Here is a 5,247-nt window from a genome sequence, read left to right as displayed (position 1 = left end):
CACATCTGCCTCGACTGAGTTTGGGTTGGAAAGAGGGATAGAGGAGGATAAGAGAGAGAGAGGGATAGAGGAGGATAAGAGAGAGAGAGAGAGAGAGAGAGAGAGAGAGAGAGAGAGAGAGAGCTGATAGTGATGAGACAAGTAGTAGTAGTAGTAGTAGCTGTTGCTGCTGGAGTCCAGCACGTTCATAGCAGCGGGACGTCTACGGCAGCGATTTGGAGCCTTATGGGAGTGCTGAGGACTGCGTCGTATTTGGCCTGCACATATATTTCATTGTTTAACCTGTCACCTGTAACCTGTCACTAAGTTTTTCTTACCTACAGGTTTCCAAGTACAGTGTAACTTCATGTATTCTTTGACCACAGTACAGCAAGACATCACTCGTGTAAAATGGCATGTAATTTGACAGAGAGCAAATGAACTCACTCACCCTAGCCTAAAAGCAGCCCCACTCTAACCACCCCACCTCATCACGGACCTCTCCACCCTGTCGTGAAATGCAATCTGCTCCCACTGTACATTCCACTCACAGGAATGAGCCAACTCCCCTGTAAATTAGAGAGCAAGGTGCGAGTCATTGTGTTCTGCCAAACAAAAGCAGTAAGCAAACAGGGGAAAAGAAGCATCTAACTGGTGGTTAGTTGGGCTTCTGACTGGGGGCCTCTAAGGAGGCTGCTGCTGCTGCTGTGACACTAGGTTGGAGTGCCTAAAGGCCGAGCCTGAGGCCCCTCTTTGGTGTCTTTTTATTTCTTTATTTTGTGATAGTGTGTGTGTATGTCTGTGTGCCCTTAGGCTGTTGTCAGGCAGATCACAGGAAGTGTTGTGGGTAAGCCTGGCTGTCAGTGTCTACCTGTATGCTACAGTTCCTCAAAAAATGAGAGAGAAGGATGTGAAGGAAAGGAGGGAGACAGGGGTAAGAAGTAGGGGAGTTATTACAGAGGAACAGAGCACAAAAAACGTGTTCACAGGGAAACTGCTAAAGCAGGAAGAATCACAGACATCAAACTTTTAAAACCAGACACCACACTCCTACCCCTCCACATCTCTGTTTTTTCTTCTTTCTGTTCCTCCTCCTTTCCTCTGGCATAGAGCGGTTTAAACAAATGGATAATCTGTAGAGGAATTCCAAAAAGCAGGAATTCAGGGATTATCCAGGAAGGAAAATGGTGGATGATGGAGTGTTTAAGTGTTTACCTGGAATTATTTTTTGTAGTTTTTAGGCTTGTTGTGAGTAAGGTGTAAATCGTTGACAGTATGAACAATTGTATTTTGTGAATATGGTAATAACTAAAATATCACCTTCAGCAGGATGTGTTGGCTCCTTATTGGTGAATGTTCTTGTTTTAGACAGGTGGGGCTCAGACAACAGATGTTGTTTTGTTTTTGAGACAGTTGGGGTTTAAAATGTGTACAGTGCTCAAAAATGGAAAGCATCGATTACTTTGATATTTCAGACATTTGCTTGTCACTGCTGGAGTAAAACAAGTCTTCAATCAATCAATCAATCAATCAATCAATCAATCAATCAATCAATCAATCAATCAATCAATCAATCAATCAATCAATCTTTATTTGTATATCCCCAAATCACAACAAATGGTACCTCAAGACGCTTTTACAAACAGAGCAGTTCTAGATCACTCTATGTCAAATTATGAACAGAGACCCAACACCAAGACAGGATAAGACTCAGTCTGACCCCACCTTAATCCACCATGAGCATTGCACCTCACAGTGTTTAGCTTGTTACAGTGGAGAGGACAAACTTCCTTTAACAGGCAGAAACCTCGAGCAGGACCAGACTCATGCTATCTGTCTAACATGAGAGGGAGCGTTGATAGTGATGAGACGAGTAGCTGTTGCCGCTTGAGTCCAGCACGTCCTTATCAGCTGGAGTCTGGATCGTCCACAGCAGGAGGATGTCTATGGCATCTCAGAGGAACCTACGAGACAAGGGAGCTCAGGGACTCCAGAAAGGTCTATGGTTAGTAACTTTAATGGGACAGGGAGAGTTAAAGTAGGTGATGAGGGGGTTAGGGGGAAGGGGGCGAGATAGTATCCCAGTGTGTCAGTGTGCCAGTTTACCCGGGTGTCGGCAGAAACACGCTCATATTGCACTGATGTTACTGTTCTGCAAGCATGTACTCCAATGATGTGGAAATGTTTTAATGTTCTAGACCGCAGTGTCCGTAGTAGTGGCGGATGTTGGATATTAATTCTCCCAAGAAAAGCTTGCAGCGACCCGACAATAGACTGTAAATGGACGTAGTATCCGTGACGTCACCCATGTCCCTGAGCGCTGTTTTGAAGCCAATTGTCAATGGGAGCCATATTGGACATACTGAACTCAACCTAACTTCTGTCGAGCTAGTGTGAGGTAAAGAGGCGGGCCGTTAGCCTTCTTCTCGTTAACAGCTACAAGGTGCCAGCCTATCTGTCAAGTCAGCCATGTCCTTATTTGGGCAAAGCTCGGAAGTTAAATATCTTCATAAATACAGAGTTATAAAATAATTCACCCCGTACAGTGTGTGCTGATAGATTGTAGATTGCTGATTTTTTTAACCAGGTTGTAAACATGTTTATTTCTGCTGTAAAGATTGTCTTCTTTGAATGGGTGTGTCTATAGTTTCTTGTGTTTCTGCAGCCAGCCTCTAGTGGACGCACAGTGAACTGCATGTTTTAGAACTTCTGCATTTGCTTCATATTTTAAGACCGGAGGTTGCCGCTTGGACCCGACGCAGCCCCTAAGCATCTCTGCTTTGCACACCAGCTTTAGCCAGTCAGTTCACTTTGAAACATGCCTTAAACTTAAGACTTAGCTTCTTATAATATGAGACCACAAGACGTTATGTCTACCAGATAGAAAATTGAAAAAAACCTACACAAGAACTTTAGAATCCACTGAGGAAGAAATGTACTTTCAGATCCCTGGCTTAATCACTCTACTCGAGCTCCTCGACGTTCATGTAGGTGTTGACGGATAGCGCAGAGCTGGACCGCAGAAAATCAGAGACGCACCAGACATGCACCAGACACGGATCTGGTGGAGGTCCAACAAAAGAACAGTCATCCATTCAGCGCCTGCAGTTCGCTCAAAATGCTGATGCCTGCCTCCTGACTGAAAAGAAAAGGAAGGAGGACATCACACTTGTGCGACTTCATGGGCTTCAAGTCCGTCACAGAATTGAGTTTAAAATTAAGTTGTTAACGTACAAGGCCCTCAATGGACTGGCACCATCTTACTTGACTGGTCTTTTGCTTGTTTATATTCCAGCTTGAGCACTGAAGTTAACCAATCAGCTGCTCCTGGATGTGCCGAAAACTTGACTAAAAACAAGGATCGATCAAGCCTTTGCAATAGCTGCCCCTAATCTCTTGAATAGCTTACCACTTCAATAAGATCTGCATCCAGTATTTAATGTTTGAAATCATTATTGAAGATCCATCTCTGCTCTTTGGCCTTCTCCTCGATCAGAGAACAGAAATATCAGACAGATTTTACTTCATTTTACTATTTCATATAAATACGTTGTGTTGTTTATTGTTGTCTTTTTGTACTTTTTATCTTGTATATGAATAAAGTTGACTTGAGTTGACATGACCATATGTGACTTCTTTAGAATACTGTTATCCTATGTGCGCATGGTTCAGTTTCACAGTCCTGTAAACAAACTGCATGATAGGGCTTAGCTCCTACTGTCCTACTTAACTGGGTGATAAACAGGCTCTAGACAACAGTGTGTGATGTTGCATCGTCTTACATCATGCTGTCATCTTGTTTAAGTGTTTTGATGGTCTTGTGCTATTTGTGCGGGTTGGTCCAATTGCGTGTGTTGGATGTCTGACGAGAATGCCTTATCTCTGTGTCTTTGTGTTTGACCGGTACTCTCTCTGTGTGTGTGTGTGTGTGTGTGTGTGTGTGTGTGTGTGTGTGTGTGTGTGTGTGTGCGTGTGTCTGTGTGTGTGTGTATTTTCACATATACAGTGAGCATTGCATCAGATGCTGATGCATCTCTGTGCTTTATAAAAATATTGTTCCATAGTTTATATCATATTTATATACATATATATATATATATATATATATATGATATACACTACCATTCAAAAGTTTGAACACACCTTCTCATTCAATGGTTTTTATTTATTGTAATTATATTTTCAACATTGTAGATTAATACTGAAGACATCAAAACTATGAAATAATCTGGTTTTGCCATAATCTGGATTACAACAGTAGTCAAATAGGGCTATCCATTGTGTACTAACCCTACCTCTGAACAACACAACTGATGGTCTCAAACACATTAAGAAGGCAAGTCATTCTACAAATGAAGTCTTGACAAGGCTCATGTTCATTAGAAACCATTCCAGGAGACCACTTCATGAAGCAGACTGAGAGAATACCAAGAGTGTGCAAAGCTGTCATGAAGGAAAAAGGGGGCTACTTTACAGAATCTAAAATATAAAACAGATTCTGCTTTGTTTAACACATTTTTTGGTTCATTCAATAATTCCATATATGTTCTTTCATAGTTTTAATGTCTTCAGTATTAATCTACAGTGTTTACAATCATTACAATGAATACAAACCCTTGAATGAAAAGGTGTTTCAAAACTTTTGACTGGTAGTATATATATATATATATATATATATATATATATATATATATATATATATATATATATATATATATACACACACAAAAACGTAGTGTACATTTTTCAGTCACTTTTTTTCACATTTAGAGCAGTATGTGTGATCTTTATTTTTGATTTTTTGATTTATTTTTGTCTTGACCAATATATTTAATAAAAAAGACTGTTCATTCTAAATGCTAAACATAATGATAAATATTAAATACATTTTTAAATCTAAATCTAAATTCTAAATGCTACATCTAAACTAACTCTAAATGTTGATTGTTAAATCTAAATGTAAAATCAAAATGTTGATTGTGAAATCTAGATGTTGAATGTTAAATCTCAATATTAAATTTTGCTGTGTGAATCTAAAGAATTAGCTAAAATGCAAATGCAAACAGCATAACTTTATAAACAGCGCCCCATATATGTGTGTGTGTGTATATATATATATATATATATATATGTATATATATATATATATATATATATGTGTGTGTGTGTGTGTGTGTGTGTGTGTGTGCGTGTGCGTGTAAATGCATCAATTGAAGTTTGAAGTCACTTTCTAGTAAAGCCTTGCACTAGACCCTTTACAATCTATGC

This window comes from Notolabrus celidotus, chromosome 23, assembly GCF_009762535.1.
Source record: "Notolabrus celidotus isolate fNotCel1 chromosome 23, fNotCel1.pri, whole genome shotgun sequence".
NCBI classification, from domain to species: Eukaryota; Metazoa; Chordata; class Actinopteri; order Labriformes; family Labridae; genus Notolabrus; species Notolabrus celidotus.
The sequence above is the reverse complement of the archived record's forward strand: the minus strand, read 5'-3'. Positions refer to the sequence as shown.